Raw genomic sequence first — 19,741 nt, forward strand, 5'->3', positions numbered from 1 at the left:
TTATTTTCAAATCTTGGAACATATTTTATTCCCTTTCTGGAAAGGGAATGCTTTGGTGTGGACTGAAGTTCATCCACAGTCTTGGGGAAAAGAAAGGCCGGTGAGTGGTCCCAGATTAGGCACAAGCAACATCATACGTTTCCAGGAGGAAATCAGCAAAAAGAAAGCATTATTATTTCACATTTCCGCATTCCACTCTATTAATTCCAAGAAATGACTTGACTTCTCTATAAATAAAATCTGTGATTCCCATCCTCAGTATCTGTAGGACTCAGACTCAACTCTTCTGGATCTGGAAAATGGGTTGGAAATCAAACTTCTGTCTGCTGAGGGTCCACCGCAGTTAGAACTGATGGTCAGTGAGCTGAACTTTTCCTAAAGACATTGCTGATTAAATTGTTATACCTCTAGATGGCCACTAGGTGGTAGTCACGGCTATATCTTTTCCTCCTCTCCAATTCTCCAAAGTTACCACTCAAAATCAGTATTGCTCTGAACAGATTGTCAACCCTTTACGGAGGCATAACATCACTGATTATTATCCAAGACAGTAAAGACTATGTATTCTGAGAAAAATGGTTTCACCTAGTCAAATGCCCACTGATACTCAGAACACCTAATATGTGCCCTATGTTAAGTGCTTGACATGCTTATTTCATTTAATCCTACAACAACCTTATGTATTAGGTGCTATTATTTCCCAGTCTCAGAGGGCTGAAGTCACTTTCCCAAGGTAAACAACTAAGGGAGCCAGGATTCAAATGCAAATCTGTTTCCCTCCATAGTAAACTAATTCTGTTCTGCTTTAAGGACAGCACTATATCCAAAAGGTAGAAGTTACAGGAGGGAAAACTTAAGTTTCATAAAAGGCAGAGATTCCTAACCATTAGTGCTTCCTATTAAGAAAAGGACCACACTTCACAAACATCCATTTTGCCCCTGAGAGTGTCAGCAAAAGACCATCTGCTGAGGATCACGTTGAAGGGGTTCCTGCAATGGGCAGTGGCTGGCCTTCCTGGAGCCTTCCTTTAAGATCCAGTGAAGGAGTGGAGTTGCTCTGTGTGCTTCAAAAGGTAACACTAGGCCAGAGAAAGGACAGGAACAGGGAGGAATCAGAATTTGTGTCAGTATATCAAATGTCAGTATGTCAGCACTTTAACACCTTTTAGGTGTAGTGAGGGCCTCATTCCAGGAAATTTTCAGACACTGGACAATGACTGCATGAGAATGCTGTGAAAGGGATTCAGAGACCAGGTGGCCACATCCACTACAGGGAATCTGATGTTTTTTCTCTTGGACAGAAACTAAATTCTCCTATACATTATATCATGCCTTTTACCCTTGGCTTCAGGTCAAATTCACAGTTGCTGAATAATAACGATAATCACTACTACTGACGCTTATTATTCACCAGGCTTTGAATACATTTTCTCCCATAATCCTGAAAAAAAAACCTCATAAAGTAGTAGGAACTATCTGTATTTTATGCAGATAACTGAAATCCAAAATGTTATTAGATAATTTGTCCAAAGATCAGATAGCAAAGAGGTAGACTTGAATTCAAACTCAGGTCTGATTCTCTCCAAAGACCCTGAATTTAGCCACTGCTCTACATTATACTAACATATCACTCCACTACTCAAAATCCTTCTGATTAGGGACCTGACTCTCCTTCCAAAGGTCAATCCAAATGGTTAGGATTGTGCACGTTTATAAGGTATCCTTATAAGAAAACTATTTGAAGAGTTCAATATCTGAGTCAGGAGGCAAATTATGAAAGCAGTTGGTAAACTCAAAAGATCAGCATCTTAAAAGAAGCTTCAGGGACTTCCCTGGTGGCTCCGTGGTTAAGAATCCGTCTGCCAATGCAGGGGACACGGATTCGATCCCTGTTCCAGGAAGATCCCACATGCCGCAGAGCAAAGATCCCACATGCCACGGAGCAGCTAAGCCCGTGCGCCACAACTACTGAGCCTGCATGCCACAACTACTGAAGCCTGTGCACCTAGAGCTCGTGCTCCGCAACAAGAGAAGCCACTGCAATGAGAAGCCCGCACACCGCTTGCTGCAGCTAGAGAAAGCCTGAGCACAGCAACGAAGACCCAATGCACCCCCAAAAATAATAATAAATTAATTTTTTTAAAAAGAAGCTTCAAATTTCTTCATTCTGGTATAAGTGAATAAATGTATATAAATCTGTATGAAGAATCATACTCTGACATAGATGAGTCTCGAAGGAAAAAAATCGCAGGCATAAAAATGTTACCTGGGTTATTTACAACATCAAAAAATTACAAGCAACCTAAATGTCCTACAGAGAGGCAATAAATTATAGATAATTATAAATAACATATCACTGAGCCACTTAATGGAGTATGATACAACCATTGAAATGGTAATAAAAGCAAAATGCAAAATTGTTTCGCTGCTATCATTACATTTAAATATTTTAAAAATAGTAAATATATAAGACCTTAAAGGAAAATTGGACTTTTTAATGAACAGTATAATAGGCAGATTTTATTTCTCTTCATTCCCATAGAGTTCAATTAATGCTATAATAATAGAACATAAAAATAATAAAATCATTTTTAAAATCTTTCTACCTATTTGTTTTCAAGTCACAGGATGAAATTTCCAGGTGCTGGATGCTATATTGGGCTTTGTGACTACTTCCTAAGACCCTCTCTTGGTTCATACCATGATTTTATTTGAGGTACCACACCTCTACTAAGCATCTCACATATGTTGCCAGATGCTGAATCCACAGCTGGCTCTAGGGCTTGGAAAGGGAGCTCAGTGCTAAGCTAATCCACAAATACCCCTCCCTTGGTACCATTATCAGTTCAGGGATGGGCATGTAATCCATTTGAGATCAAGGACTCATGAAGAGAGATTTCTGGAACATTTTGGGACCTACTGTCTCTTACTAGATATGAATAAGAAAGCCCCAGATGATCCAGGCTTAGCATGAAACTGACTGTGCAGCTGACAGAACTGAATAACAGAAACAGGTGAGTCTTTGATGATGTCCTTAAGCCACTGGATTGATCAGCCCTGAACCCTGTCCTCCTTTGGACTTTCATTACCTAGAGAAAAAATTCCATTCAGGTTTAAGCCTGTTTTCACTGGATTTTATTTTATTGTGACATATTCCTTACTTATAGGAAAACCACGACATTTTCAAAAAGATTGCATTATTTCTGAGGAAAATGGAGCTAGAAAAGCTTCCGCTACTGTCTGAACGTCTCTAGAGGGCTGTGGATGACTTTAGCATATCTGTGACAAAGTCTACATTAATTAAAATACATTATTACCCTATATTGAAGAGGGTTTGCTGACTAGGTCAACTGAGGATGATATTCTAGGAATACCATTCATTTCTCAAAGCTTTCTGAACTATATTTTTGGGTAAAGTCAGGTTTCTAGAATATCATGAAATTTATACACACAAATATATATATGTGTGTTTACAAATATCTAAATTGTACATATATGCACACATATATGTATAGAGATACATAAATATATATATACGTATGTAAATATATATCCCTACTCCTAAAAATTGCCTTTATAGAGTAAGGATATTATACAGATTTTAAGGGAGGCAGATATAAAACACAGTCAAAAGAAAAGTAGCTCCAATCTTTAACATTGCTTTTATCCATTATGATATTCCATGTTTCTTACATAAAATCCAACAAAGCCAATTCTTTCCAGAGTTAGCATCTTCTTATTAACTGGTGTGCTCTTTCTTACTCACAATGAGAACTACTCAATCTATTTGTGTTTTCTTCTTTGCTTTGGTTTCCAGGAGCCTCAGGCTTTGTTCTCACTTGCAGTGCATTTGTTTATCTTAAGTTATCTTCCTCCCCTATCTCTTCCCAGTCTTTTGTTAAGTCTTTTTATTACAATTCTAAAGGGTTATATTTTATTGTATCTGTGTTTTAAAAACATTTATTTATTTATTTATTTATTTGGCTGCTCTGGGTCTTAGCTGCGGCATGCGGGATCTTTTTTTTTTTTCAGTCATGGCATGAGGGATCTAGTTCCCTGACAAGGCCCCACATTGGGAGCGAGGAGTCTTAACCACTGGGTCCCTGTATTTGTGCTTTTTAATGTAAGTGGCTCAGATTCCTTTTGGACATAGGTGGGGCATAAGTATATTGTAATTAACTAAGTGTGACTGTAATAATTATTATTAATCACCATCATCGTGAGCTTGAATAATAATTTGATTTTATCCATTCCAATATTTACAGTAGAGACCAAATATTCTTGTCCTCTTTTTTGAAGTGCTGGAAGACCTTCCCAGATCAGAGCAATAAGAAGTCAGCAGTTGCTTTGTGCCTCTCCTTTCCCGGGTGATTGCCATACAGGTTATCATCATGCTACTGAACTCCTTCCCTGTCCCTAATTACCATTTAAGGGAACATAGCCATCCTTTTCTAACAGCACTCTTTCTGAGCAGGAACGAGATCCCTTCTCTCAACTAATTGACAAAGAACCTTGAAGAGCTGGGGTGCTTCTGCCAGCAAGTGTATAATTCCTTTATGTGTCTACACTACTCCTCTGTTGGAAACTCTGTGCCTTCAAGTGTTTGACACGCAAAAGCCAACTGCTAACTGGCTAGCTCTGAAGAAAAGCATTGAGGATACTTCTCTAGAAAAATGGAGGTCTCTTTCACCCCAATCCCAGCCCTGGCAGTCATTATGTGGATAGAACTTCCACTGTGATAACAGTCCTCCAACTGTTGAAGAGTTGGAAGTTCCTTGGGCTTTACCAATTCTATATATTTAACCAACAGCTCCTCTGATGGTCTTTTCCTGAGCCTCTCTTATCAGAGATCTTGCTGAGAAGCTCTCTGAAATATCTTTACCTATTTATTAGGACACTGGATCCTGTTTGGCTTTGGTCATGTAAATAATTTGGAGGGAAATAAGGTCTATGATTATCCCTACAGGATGAGTCTACTATCTTGTGAAATAAAATACAATGCCCTGAAACTCACCCTTCTTAATGCCGCCCCAACAGCCTCTGACGATAGTTTCACAATAGCTTAGCTAAACACTTTAATACTCACTCCTGATGGAAAAGAACCATATCTCATCAGCTTCCATTATGATTTATGTCAGGGAGGTTATAAATTCCTTGATTTCTCCAGGTTCCATTAGCTGTTACTGCTCCCATGCCAAACTATGGGCACGATTTACTCTTCCCCTACCTGGCACAAACTGCTAGTTATTCCCCAATAGCTTTCCTCTCCTTCTTGCATAATAATATAATTTTATCTAGGGGCACATGGCTGCCCAGCTAAACGTCACATTATCCAACTTCCCTTGCAGCTAGGTATAGTGACCATCTGAATAAATTTTGGCCAATGGAATACAAGTGGAGTGACATGTTCCCATGTACATCTCTGACTTATGTCCTTAAAAGGAAGGAAAATGCTTTCCCTTTCTATTTTCCTACTTCCTGTTGGCTAGAGCATGGACATAAGAGCAGGAGCTGGAACATGAGACACATGCCATATGTTGAGGATGGCAATAGGGTAGAATGAGCCTGGGCCCCACATGATTGTGGAGCCCCACATTAGTCCAGGGCTTCTTATACCTCAGATTGTTACATGACAGAGAAACAAGCTTCTATCTTATTTAAGCCACTGTTATTGCAGCTAAACCAACATCCCAACTGAAGCAATTCATATGAATACATCTATATCAGAAGGGTACTTTGCAAAAGGAACTTTTCTAAGAAAATTAGGATAAGCATAGAGGGAAAAAGAGTTGAAGTCAACAAGCTGTTAGCACAAAATTCCTATCCTAAGAAAAGCCAAGTCTAATCTCAGACCTCTTGGTTAAAACCATTTACTGGATACACAGAACATTTTTCCTTTTCTTAGTACGATGTCCCCTATTAAGAAATTCTTTTGTTGTCAGGACTTCCCTGGTGGTCCAGTGGGTAAGACTCCGCGCTCCCGATGCAGGGGGGCCGGGTTTGATCCCTGATCAGAGAACTAGATCCCGCATGCATGCCGCAATGAAGATCCTGCAACTAAGACCCAGTGCAGCCAAAATAAATAATAAATAAATAAATAAACAAATAAATACAAAATGAAAACCTTTTTTTGAAAAAATAAATTATTTTGTTGTTCTTCTTGGGCAATTCCTCCCTTCACTCTCTTCTTTGCTTGCCATTCCACTGACACATTCTGATTAATGCTATTGGATCATCCAAAGTTGGATTCCAAATACCTTATGGTTCTTAAGATGGAGAGTAGGCAGAAGAAAGTTGGGACCTGGAAATGAGGGAAGGGTTAAGTCCTCAGAGCGTTCACTGAAAGATTTCACATCAGTGTATCTAAGAGAATACAGCTGAGAGAACTATATCACTCACAGCTGCCTTGGTAACTAAGCATTATCAAGCCTTTTAGGATTTACGTTGAGATGATTAAAGTTGTAGAGAACCTATGACTACACATGGCCCGTTTCTTCTTAGGAAATCAGATTCATGGCCAATGGGTTATGAGTTGCTTTTGAAGGAATCCAATCAGGCTGAAGGTGATCATTCTGAGAAGTGGAAAACGAATCCAAGAACTGACTAGTGATCCCCCTAAAATTTCTGATAGCTCTGAGATCTTATGACAGGGGTAAGAAAGACCTATAAATATGTGTCCATGCTGAATCAATTTCGTAACAGATCATCTCAGGGGATGAAATACTGAAATAAGATACCTACATGATTGAAGATGGGACTAGGGAACAGGCCACAAGAATACACTTGTGATCAGCTGCTGGAATTTCTCCGTTCTGTTCAATTTCTTAGTGCAGATGCAAGAGCAAGCAAAAGCAATTGATTCTTATAGATTTAATATAACCTTAGCTGATGGACTGTAAACTGTTACATGGTTTCAGAACCACTTGAAAAGTTTATTAAGACAGCAGTTAAACCAGGAGGTCAAAGGCCCTGAGGAAGATGGATGGTCTTCTTCAGGGCCATCCTGGAAAGAAAAATACTGCCCCCCAAATGGCATAGTTCTTGTCCAAAAACCTCAAGACATAGAATGAACTTCAGCAATATCAGGAGAGATATATGACATATATAGCTTTGGTCTTTAAGAAGGGCACACTGTTTCAAGAGAAGATGCCAACTGGGGTATAACATAAGAGACCTGCCTCAGTATGGGTTTTTTTACTGGCTGATGAGTCAGAAGTGGTTCTACACATATCCTCCTAGAAGGTTATAGAGTAAGACTGTGCTTGCTCTTATCTGTGTTTCCTTGAAAGATTTTGCCTGAGATCTCCCAGAGACTGATCATCTTGAAAAAAGCCAAGGCCATGGAGAGTACTATAGACCTGATGTTTAAAGACTTTGCTGCCTAGGACTTCCCTGGTGGCGCAGTGGTTAAGAATCCGCCTGCCAATGCAGGGGACACAGGTTCGATCCCTGGTCCGGGAAGATCCCACATGCCGGGGAGCAACTAAGCCCATGCGCCACAACTACTGAGCCTGCACTCTAGAGCCCGTGAGCCACAACTACTGATCCCACGTGCCACAACCACTGAGGCCCACGAGCCTAGAGCCCATGCCCTGCAACAAGAGAAGCCACTGCAATGAGGAGCACGTGCACTGCAACAAAGAGTAGCCCCTGCTTGCCACAACTAGAGAAAGCCCACGTGCAGCAATGAAGACCCCACCCAGCCAAAAATAAATAAATTAAATAAATTTAAAAAAAAAGACTTTGCTGCCTATATCTACCTACACCAAAGAGATATTTAATACTAAAACTGAGGAAGCATTAAGAGAAGAGCCCTTGATGCTAAAGGGAGCCATGGCTAGAGTCCTTGAAAATGTGGACCCAGGAAAGCTGGGAAACCAGGCAAGACATACCTAAACCACATATATTGGGGTTACCCCAATTATGATGCCACCGTTTCACGCACTATCCTTATAAAAGATTACAGAAAGGTGACTAAGGTATAGTAGAATTGGTACTGAGTGATTTCACTACAGAGAAGCCATGGACTTCACCTGTAATTTTGCAATCCAAGCTGCATGCATCAATGATTCCATGAAGACTGTAGGATAATCAATACCATGACCAAACCATATGTTCATCCAATGCCAAGAATTGATTCTCTCTGGAGTTACAGGGTCTGTTAAGGGTAGCCCATCATTGATTGACTCATGTGATATTGCAAAATTAAAGCGGTCCAGGAAAAATGTATGAAGACAGCTTCAGACACGGCAGATAAATGCATCACCTCCTTTACCACAGGGCATGCTCACTCAGTACACAAAAGGAGGCTCTCAAATTGTTCTATAGAAAGGGAAGACATATTTAAGTAATTAATATATGGATTGATTTTTAAATCATTTAAATAGAGACCATGTCATTATCACTTTGAACGGCGTGAACTCCTTGAAACACATTATCAAACTTTTCCTATGTAAGTTGGTACAACTGAGGCAGGAGATAGATGGGCTCCAGGCTAGACATTTACAACTGATCTCCTGTTCACACTTCCTGGGGTAAGAAGAAGATGGGCTCCAGGTCAGACATTCATTACTAGCTCCCTGTTTACATTTCCTGAAGCAAGAGACAAATGGGCCCCAGGACTACATATTTATGACTGGTCTCCTGTCTATATTTCGAGATCTGCACCTCATAAAAACCAGCAACAGAAATAAGGTAAATAACCAGACATTGGACATTTTTATGGCAGGGACAGAGTGGGACTACACCCTATTAAAAGATCAAGAGGTCATACATTTCCCATCCTTGGGGCAAGGGAAACATCGCACATGCGCAGAAAGGCTCCTTGGGGGTCAAAAAGGAGGGGGCACCACCCCGTAATACGTGATGCTAAGGCCATCCCATAGGCCTCTGGGCTGTAATCCATCTTGGAAGAAAGTTGCGCACGCATGTTGGGGAGGCTCCTAAGGCAGGTCAGGTGTGGAAAAAGCAACCAGATAATTGGCCAAAGGTAAACAAAGACCCAGAAGAACTGAACTATATAAATGACTTAACCGCCTCTTTACTGCACTCCTCCTTATTAGGGAGGATGCCCCACCCTTTCTCTCCAGGTGTGCATCTCTGCCTTGCTTCTATCTTAACTAAACAAAGTGTTTCTCTGTGCGCTCTCCCACTTGTTGCTGTGCTATGTCTCTAATAATAAACTTTGTACCTGTTTTTACAGGTTTGCCTCTGTGAGAAATGCATTTTTCACTGGGGGCAAGAGCCAGGGGGTCTGGTGGCCAGGATTCCTAGTTTTCATCCAGGCTACCCAGGTTCAATTCCTGGGCAGGGAATTAAGATCTCGCTTCACAGCACCACTCATTGCTGCCTCGCCGAGATCACAACCACTATGGAAAACAGTATGGAGGTTCCTCAAAAAACTAAAAATAGAATTGTCATATGATACAGCAGTCCCACTCCTGGGCATATATCCAGACAAAACTCTAATCCAAAAAGATACATGCACCCCTATGTTCACAGCAGCATTATTCACAATAGCCAAGACATGGGAAGCAACCTCAACATTCACTAACAGATGAATGGATAGAGAAGATGTGGTATACATATACAATAGAATATTACTCAGCCATAAAAAAAGAATGAAATAATGCCATTTGCAGCAACATGGATGGACCTAGAGATTATTGCTAAGTGAAGTAAGTCAGAAAGAGAAAGACAAATACCATATGATATCACTTATATGTGGAATCTAAAATATGACATAAATTAACCTATCTAGGAAACAGAAACAGACTCACAGACATAGAGAACAGACTGGTGGTTGCCAAGGGGGAGGGGGTTTGGTAAGGATGGAGTGGGAGATTGGGGTTAGCAGATGTAAGCTGTTATATACGGAATGGATAAACAACAAGGTCCTACTGTATAGCACAGACAACTATATTCAGTATCCTATGATAAACCATAACGAAAAAGAATTTTAAAAAAGAATGTATATATATATATGCATAACTGAAATACTTTGCTGTACAGCAGAAATTAACACAATATTGTAAATCAACTTCAGTTAAAAAAACAAAACAAAACACACCTTCCCTGGGGCTCAAGAACCAAAAGTGAACAATGTTTCCCCGGAGTTCCCATCAGAAAGAGCCTTTCAAAGAAATCTCAAGAAGCTGTGTCAGGGACAGGAGGACTATGGACAGTGGACCAGAGAAAAAAGTCAAAAGGAAAGAAGAGTCAAATACTGTGGGCAGAGGTAGGTGAGAAGAAAGCAAAGTGGACCAGAGCTGGGGAAAGAGACGAGAGAGAAGAAAGGAGATGCTGGGAGAGTCAGGCCAGGATACAGAAGTACCCAGCAAGAAGCACTGCCCCTGATTCCTGCCTTCACTGCAGGCTGGCAGTTCCTGGCAGATATCTTGAAGTGTGAGTTAGTTTCTACAAAGTACATCAAGAGATCCTCCTATACTGAGATTATTGCCATCAGCCATCAACACCTTGGGAAAGCCTCCTACACTTCCCACCTTTGGTGGACATTTCATCTCTGTTTACACAGACCGCCTTCTAGTATAAACCAACCAAGCCCTCTTATCTAAATTTATGTATATCTACATGTGCCTAGAAAATGGCTGAAATTATATACACCAAACTATTAACAGTGGTTAATAACAGTGGCCCTATTGGACTTTTTAAAACAAGGACTATGCATTAGTTAAAATTACATTTTCCTCTCATACTTGCCCTTCCAGACTCAGCAAAGCTCTTGCATTTCCATAGTCTGAGGTCTTAGCTGGCTCTTGCTGCCTCCTTCGACCCCTGCCTCCTCCAGGCTGAAAGCCAGAGATGTTAAAACAAGGAAGCAAGCAAACGGCAATGACTTTAGGCTTCCCTGGCATTGACTCTGGGCCTCCTCGGATGTGAATGGTTGCCTGCCTCTGGGACCTGCAACAGTTCCCAGGTCTCTCTGACCATTCTGCCCCTCACATCTTGCCATGGTCCAGAGCACTCCTTCACTATTACATCCATCACACCACAGGTCACTGTTGGTTTACATGTCCACCTCTTTTGCTCCTTGAAGGCAGAGGATGAGTCTCTCTATTTCAAACCCTTTAACAGTTGGCCTAGGGCCTGACACATAGTAGGACTTCATAAATGTTTGAATGTATGAATACCCAAGCTCTCATTGTCTCAACTGTCCTTTTCCTTCATGCTGTGAAATAATCTGCTCACCTTTGAGAACCACTGCCCTATGCCTCATTTCTGGGACTAGCACCTCCACCCAGACCTGAGAATCTGCCTGAACTTAAAACCCTAGACTTCCTGCTGCCACCACTCCATAGTGTAAAGAGATCATTATCAATATTATTAAAATCCCTTACCTGTGTACCACATTGCATAGTTTTCAAAGAACTTTTCCATGCAATATCTTGCTATAGCCGGTCAGCCATGGCCTGATTGTTCCGCCTTACCCATGAGCGGCTTCCTATGAATCATGAAGTTCAGAGTTTATATGATTAGCTCAGGGTCATTCAGCTGGCGAGAGGCAGAGTCAGCACTCAGACTCATGCCTTATGAATACGTGCTACGTGTCCTTTCTCGGGGCACTTACACTGGTGGTGCCCCAGATTTCATCAGCTAGTGCTGCCTGCACTTCTGTGTTTGACTGAAGCATAGCTCTTCTTAAAAATCCTTTCCCTGATCCTAAGATCTAGCACTTAAATGTACTACTGTACTTCTAGAGACCAATGACAGTCCCACGTGGGGGAAACTAAATGACAAGTTGTCACTCAGCATTGGACAACAGGATATGCCCAGGCCCACCGGTCTTGTAATAGTGATCCATGCCCTGGAAATTCTGGGACACCAGGGAATTCTGCTATAGCAAATACAGGTCAAAGCCTGCTGGTAGGGCCTAAATCCCTATCATTTAAGTTGAACTGACTCAGATCACCTCACCCTAGTACTAGAAGGACTTTGTAATTCTCTGGGTCTGGAGAGGCCAAGGGTAACTGAGTGTGCTGAGGCATGAAATCATCATCCCATGGCCATTCTTAATCCTTGGCAACCCTTTCTAGAGGGCTAATCTTTCTTATCCTTGCTAAGCATTATCCTGGTGGTTTCAAACAGACCCTGGGCTTCCAGTGTGTTAAACTTTACATTTCAATATTTTCCAAATTTATGGAAACGATGTGGAATGACAACTGATATTTATTGAAAGCCCACTATATGCCAGGCACTGTACTGAGTGCCTTATTTGTTTTCCACCAGAGTCTCACAAAGGCAGACATTATCCTCACTTGAAATACAAGGATAACAAAACATTGCAAATTAACTATACCCCAATAAATTTTTTTTTTAAAAGGGGGACTTCCCTGGCAGTCCAGTGGTTAAGACTCCATGCTTCCACTGCAGGGGTCACGGGTTCGATCCCTGGTCAGGGAACTAAGATCCCACAAGCTGTGCAAAAAAAAAAAAGAAAAGATATACAAGGAAATCAAGGCCTCCAGAGATTTAAGTATCTTGACCTACATCTTGTCAAAGGCACGTGTCTAGTAACTGGTTGTACCATCATTTGAAGCAAGTCATCTTATTCCAGGTCCCATGCTCTCTCCATCACCACTGTGCCTTCACTAATGTTATGATACTATGTGACCAATTATCTTCTGCCATCATTACAGCCACATGGGGGTTAGGGGCTCACCCACAGATACTTCCTGAACGTCCAATATCTTTCTGTTCCTTTCTTTGTTAATTCTAGGAACGCTCAGTCAAGAAAGACATCTTCTATGACGGTTTCTCAAAAAATTAAAAATAGGACTACCATATGATCCAGTAATTCTACTCCTAGGTATTTATTCAAAGGAAATGAAATCACTGTCTCAAAAAGATACCTGCTGAGAGGGCCATTTGTAGCGGCGCTGGAGGCTGCGTTTGGCAGGCACTGCGAAGACGGGCGCAGGAGTGAGGCCCCCCGGCCGCTGCAGCCCCTCGCCGCTGCGGTCACCTCGCTTCTCCGCGCCTCAGTCGGGACCCGGTCAGCCCGGGCGCCGCGCTGCCGCCCGGACCGGCCCTCTAGCAGCTCCCGGCCCCCGGGACCCCCGCCAGGCCGCTCGCCCACAGCCCGCCGGCCGCACAGGTCCCTGGATACGGGCCGAGGGCGGGCGGCGTCCCCATGGCCACCGCCGGCTGGCGGGACGGCTCCTGCCAAGAGACGTACTGGCTAGTGGTGGTCGGCAGGGGCGGCGGGGGCAAATCGGCGCTCACCATCCAGTTCATCCAGTCCTATTTTGTAATGGATTATGATCCAACCGTCGAGGATTCCTGCCCAAAGCAGTGTGGGATGCGTGACCGGGCAGCCCGGCTAGATATTCTGGATACAGCGGGACAAAGAGGAGTTTGGAGCTATGAAAGAACAGTATGTGAGAACTGGCGAGGGTTTCCTGTTGGTCTTTTCAGTCACAAAGGCAGTTTTGACGAAATTCGTAAGTTTCAAAGACAGATTCTCAGAGTAAAGGATCGTGATGAGTTTCCAATGATTTTAATTGGTAATAAAGCAGATCTGGATCATCAGAGACAGGTAATGCAGGAGGGACAGCAGTTAGCACTGTAGCTTAAGGTAACATACATGGAGGCGTCAGCAAAGATTAGCATGAATATAGATCAAGCTTTCCATGAACTTGTCCGGGTTATAAGGAAATTTCAAGAGCAGGAATGTCCTCCTTCCCCAGAACCAACGAAAGAAAAAGACAAGAAAGGCTGCCACTGTGTCATTTTCTAAGAATCCCTTGAATTTTAGCTACCAATTTCCAGGAAAAGTCCTCATCTTCTCCCTCTCTCCTTACAGTTTACATCACGCTGGTACCTTTCTAGCCTTAGATAAATGATCACCGTAGTAGCCTTAGACCAAGAAGCTGGCTAATCCTTTCCATGAAGCTAATCCAATGGTCATTCAAGACAGATTTAAAGGAAACTCTAAGGCTGCTTCAAGGATTATCTGATTCCTTTAAAATGGATATCTATATACACAGACACATTCTTTTTTTAAGGACTTACTTTTAATAGGGATGAATCAGTTTTGGAACCTAAGCTGTTTGCCAAACTGAAGTCATAGGTTGTGAAATAACTTTTAACTTCTGGAATCATATTTCCTACTGTTACTCTAAATAGAAACACAGGGAGTTTTTTTAAAATGTGAATTTTTGCCTATCTCTAAAAATTTTGATGTCAACTTTAGTTAACCTTAAATACACTGAATTGAATCCACAAAAGTGAGACATCTCAGACCTTTACCGATGCTATAGCCTTTGTTTTCCAGTGGCCAAAATACCAAAATGCCTATTGTATTTATAGGTTAAAAACTGTGTGTAAAGCCTTTACTATTATTCCTAAAGATAATATTCTATGTGGCCAAATATTTGGACTTATTCTGGACTTAGTCATTTTAGTGTTCTTGGTTTTTTAATTTAACCCTTTTCACAGCCATGTTGAGAGTAAAAATAAATAATTCCTGTCTGTCTTCCTTTTCAAGTATTTCTATAAGGGATTCAAAAAAACTAAAACTGTTTTTGTTTGTAATATAAAATATGGAATTGATCTTTCTAGGGTCAGAGATGATTAATGTTTTGCTATATACTTTTATATATTATTTTCTTATCAAACCAGTTAACAAGTATTTTTATATGTTTGTAAGCAAATATGCTTTCACAGCATACCTTGTGTATATGTAAAGATAAGTATTTAATTCTCACTGTGCACTTTTAGCTGACAAAGGAAAAAAAGTCAAAACTACAGAAACTGTGGTAGAGCCTTACATGCTGTTCTGGTCCTGGCTGTACCCACCTTTGGCCAGTCACATAGCTACTCAAGAAACCTTCCCAATAGAGTACAACGGGATGAGAATCTGAAATCACTTCCAATATCCCCTACTAGATATTGACTGTTATATCAAATAGTAAGGGTAAAACTATTAATTGACAATTAGTTTAACTGTGGATAACTTCTGATTTTGTTTTTAATTCTGTGGATTGTGTTTAAACAATTCAAAAGTATATTCCTGATTTTGAGATACTAAGTGGTATTGCACAGTTGTCACTTTATTGAATGTGTACAACAGTTCCATGAAGTTTTTAAAGCATACCCTTGAATAGCTTCAGGTGCTAGAATTAAAATTGATCTGTTATCACACACACACAAAAAGATATCTGCACCCCTGAGTTTATTGCAGTATTATTTACAATAGCCAAGACATGGAAACCACCTGAGTGTCCACTGATGGATGAGTGGATAAGGAGAAGGTGATGTGTGTGTGTGTGTGTGTGTGTGTGTGTGTAGAAAGGGAGAGAGATTGTATGATCTCACTTATTTGTGGAATCTTAAAAAACAAAGAAAACCAAACAAACACACAGAAAAAAAAAAACCCAAACAAAACAAAAACAACCCCCCCCCCCAAACTCATAGATACAGAGAACAGATTGGTGGTTACCAGATGCAGGAGATGGGCAAAATGGGTGAAGGTGGTCGAAACATAAAAATTTCCAGTTATAAGATCAATAAATCCTGGGGTACAGGACTGGTGACTATAGTTAATAATACTGTATTCTATATTTGAAAAGTTGCTAAGAGAGTAGATCTTAAAAGTTCTCATTACAAGAAAAAAACCTGTAACTATGTGTGGTAATGAATGTTAACTAAACTTATTGTGGTAATCCTTTCACAATATGTAAATATATCAGATCATCATGTTGTACACCTAAAACTAATACAGTGTTACATGTCAATTGTATCTCAATTTTAAAAAAGACATTCTTCCTGATCTCCAAGCTTACTTCAGCCTCTCCTGTTAATGCAAGATTCCACCAATCTATGGACAGAACCTTAAAATTCCTACAAGAAAGCAGTGAACAGAGGCAGGCATTTCCTTACAACCAGTAGCGAATAAAGAACATCCAGTTGATGTTAGTTGGTGTGTAGATACAAGTCACCAAAGGCCAAGGGGTCTCTGCCCTCCTCCCCAGCTCCATGGTGACCAGACCCAGCCTTGTCTTGGCTCAGAGCCGCTCCTATGGGGGGGAGTGGGGGCAGTCCCAGGTGCACCTTTGAGATAACAATACTGTCTCCTAAAACAAACAGCCATTGTTTCCACACAAAGACCTTCAATGTTTCCTCCATCAACAAAAGGCTACAGCCATCCTGCCAAGAAGACAAAAGGCTGGAAGCCCTTTCAGAAACAGCATGACAGTGGGAGGGAAGGGGTGGAGGCCGGAAGATCATTCTCCAGCACTTTCTCTGCCCAGGAATAGGACTGACTCCACCCATCAGGGACCTTTCTGAATTACTGATCACCCCTGGACTATTCATAATGACAATAATAACAGCTTCCTAATCTGTGAAACGGAAGTAATAACATCTATCCCTTACAGGATTGCTGTCAGGATCAAATGAGATAATAGGTGTGAAAGCTCTTTGTAAGGTTTAAAGGGCTGCACGACTGATATGGTTATTATGAAAAGATCGATGGTTCACCCACAATGCCTGCATTAAAAAGATAGATCTATTTTAGCCAGATGAGACTCCAAATAGCCCTGGTGTCTAGACGCACCCGGTTCCTAGAATAAAGCATAAGGGAGAAGAAATGTGCTCAGTATGGCTGACCACTATAGTTTACTGGGGCCCATCCCAGGCCAAACTGCTGTGCAGGTGATCCCTGACTTAGTTGACTGTTCTTTCCAGCCCCAGGAACCCACATCCTGGAAATAAGCCCTTTGATGGGTGGTCCCTCACCTAAGGTCTAATGTGCCAAACTTCACCCCCAATCTTCTTCTTTGCCTGTCTTCAAATATACTTCTTATGCAATTTACACAAAAGTAAATACACATAGTATATTAAAACATGAGAAAATTGTCCATCCTCACTAGTAACCAAAGACCAATAAATTAAGGTAAATTGTACTATGTTATGCCTATTCAGTAATAAAAAATATAAATAAGAATATCCAATGTTAATGAAGTTGTGACAAAAATTGGTATGATCTTACAGTGCTAGCAACATAATAAATTTACATGATTGCTTACAGAGGCAAAATGACAACACATAGCAAGTACCAAGAATACATTCCTGTCTTTGTAGTAATTTTCTCTCCCTGGAAATTCCGAGATAATTCAACAAAAGTGGTGAAAAAAAGCAGCAAGCGTAGATATATTTACCTACTCTAGGCAAATATTGAAATAACAAGAGAAATGTTTTAGCTAATTGTGGTGTGACTGTAGTCATTAAAATGAAAATATAAAAACAACTTACAAACATGAGGAACTATGATATAATTGTAAGTGGAAGCGTACAATATGATACAACTAGGAAAAATATGTAACTATATGGATAAAGTTTGGTAATTAGAAAATAACCTTTGGTACTGTGGTGGTGAATTGTATTTCAAAATGTTCCTTAAGCTTTTATATCACCTTTTAAATATGGCAATAAAAAGAAAGAAAAGTAATCAGCTGGTAGAATTCTCTCAAGAGTCTGCTTCTTTTAGGGTAGGGCAGGGAGTTACCTTGATAAGATGTTGATGGGTGTTAATAAATTAATGTGTAACAAATTTGCATGCAAAGAGACTGCTTAGAATGTGAGTCAGGCTGCTAGTCCCCAGTTGGATTCCTACTTTTGCCAGTTATTTGCTGTGTGGCCTTAGGCAAGCTATTTGCCATATCTAAACTTTTCCCGATTTGTAAAATGGGAGTGATAACAGAACCAATTTCTTAGAGTTATTGGGAGTAGTCAATGAGATAATGTACCTGGCATTGTGCCAGGCACATTGAAAAATTATTCAATAAAGCTTTGTTGTTTGTGCTGTTGATAATGACGATGATGGTGGTGGTGGTAGTGATAAACTGGGGTCTTCTGGAGAAAATGCCTTAACTTAAAGTTTTAATGTCAGAAGTGGATGCTGCTCAAATGATACTATCCCTAAATGTGGAGCCAACTACAAATTTGAAATGTATTTTAAAATAGACATTCTAGGGACTCCCCTGGTGGTCCAGTGGTTAAGAATCCACCTTCCAATGCAGGAGACGTGGGTTCAATCCCTGGTCGGGGAACTAAGATCCTACACGCCACGGGGCAACTGAGTCCAAGCACCGCAACTAGAGAGCCTGCGTGCCACGACTAAGACCCAACATAGCCATAAATAAATAGATAGATAGATAGATAAATAAATAAATAAATTTTAAAATAGACTTTTTTAAAAGGACTTTAATTTTTAGAGCAGTTTTAGGTTCAAAGCAAAATTGAGTGGAAGGTGCAGAGATTTCCCATACACCCCTTACCTCCACATACACACAGCCAGAGTGGTACGTGTTACAACTGATGAACCTATGTTGACACATCACCATTACCCGAAGTCCATACTTTACATTAGGGTTCACTCTTGGTGTTGTACATTCTATGCATTTAGACAAATGTATAATAATGACATGTATCTACCATAATAATGTCATACAGAGTAGTTTCACTGCCCCCAAATCCTCTATGCTTTACCTACTCATTTCAGCTTCCCCCAAGACCCCGGCAGCCACCAGTCCTTTCACTATCTCCATAGTTTTGCCTTTTCCAGAATATCATGTAGTTAGAACCATACATTATATAGTCTTTTCAGATTTGCTTCTTCCTTGAAAGGTATTTTTTACAAACAGACTAAAAGATCAAGTATTTTGAAATTCCCCTAGATAACACAAAGATAAATGCTATCAGTAATTGTGTTAGATTCTTTATATATGTTATGTCCATAAGATAAGTATTATTCTCCCTGTTCTACCAACGAGGAAGTGCCTAACATCACAAAACCAATAAGCAGAAGAGCTGGTAACTGAATCCCATTAGTCTGACTCCAATGTTCTATCTTTCCATTATGCCAATATGGGTCCTGGAGCATCTGAACCTAGTTTCAGGAATTGACAGGGAAAAGCAAACTGGTACAGTGCATATCCATATCATGGCAGCATATCACATGTCATGGCAGCTCTTAGAAGACAGCATCCTGATAGAACAATACAACAGCCACCCTGCTTTATACCAGATTCTATGGCCAGGACTTGCACCCCCGTCCTTAGGTAGGACATCTTAGTCAGCACACTGACTAGCAAAATTAGGTGGGTCTATTTTAGTGTTTCTTAACATTTTTTGTATTGTACCCTAACCCAGGAGCCTCTTTAGACATTGTCTTCCTAATCACCCTCCACCCTAATTAAATTTTAATACCACATATATTCTCTACATTTGCTTATGTACTATAGCCCTTTGGAGAGCCAAAAAGCTATAGAAATATCTAAGTGGGATTTTTTTGCCCTGAAAGAAACTACTTCCACCCCTCTGGGGGCTATATCATCCCCACTGAGAATATATAGTCTAGTTGCAGGTAGCCAGAGCTCAGGGAGGCTGAGGAAGCAGAGATGCCAGACAGGTGAGGTCAGGACCCTGGAGAGCACCAAAGAAGCCCTACTGAGACCATGTCCAAGGCTCAGTGTTGCCTGAAGATTAGCCTGAAGGAAGGAAGGGGCTGGGAGAGCATGGGGCCTAGGAAACTAGTTTTAGTAGTATTTTGTTATGTGTTGTAGGAACCATCAGAATGTGAAGGCCTCCAAATTCTCTTTCATAAGAATGTTCTTGAGGGGGCTGGAAGTTTGTGCTTATAACTCTTCAGTGGCTCCCCACAGGGTCCTCAGGATAGCATCCCAATTCCATATCATACCTTATAAGACCCTTCATGACC

The 19,741-nt window shown here is 40.9% G+C and overlaps 1 protein-coding gene and 1 pseudogene across 1 annotated transcript in view; one reads left to right on the plus strand and one right to left on the minus strand.

Annotated features, from left to right (window-relative positions):
- The window catches only part of PKD2L1 (polycystin 2 like 1, transient receptor potential cation channel), a 33,863-nt gene that overhangs the window by 10,551 nt on the left and 3,571 nt on the right, over positions 1-19,741 (minus strand).
- LOC114883470 lies at positions 13,151-13,756 on the plus strand (annotated as a pseudogene).

The sequence above is a fragment of the Monodon monoceros genome, unplaced genomic scaffold (genome assembly GCF_005190385.1).
Source record: "Monodon monoceros isolate NGI ecotype Baffin Bay Population unplaced genomic scaffold, NGI_Narwhal_1 Super_Scaffold_4, whole genome shotgun sequence".
NCBI lineage: Eukaryota > Metazoa > Chordata > Mammalia > Artiodactyla > Monodontidae > Monodon > Monodon monoceros.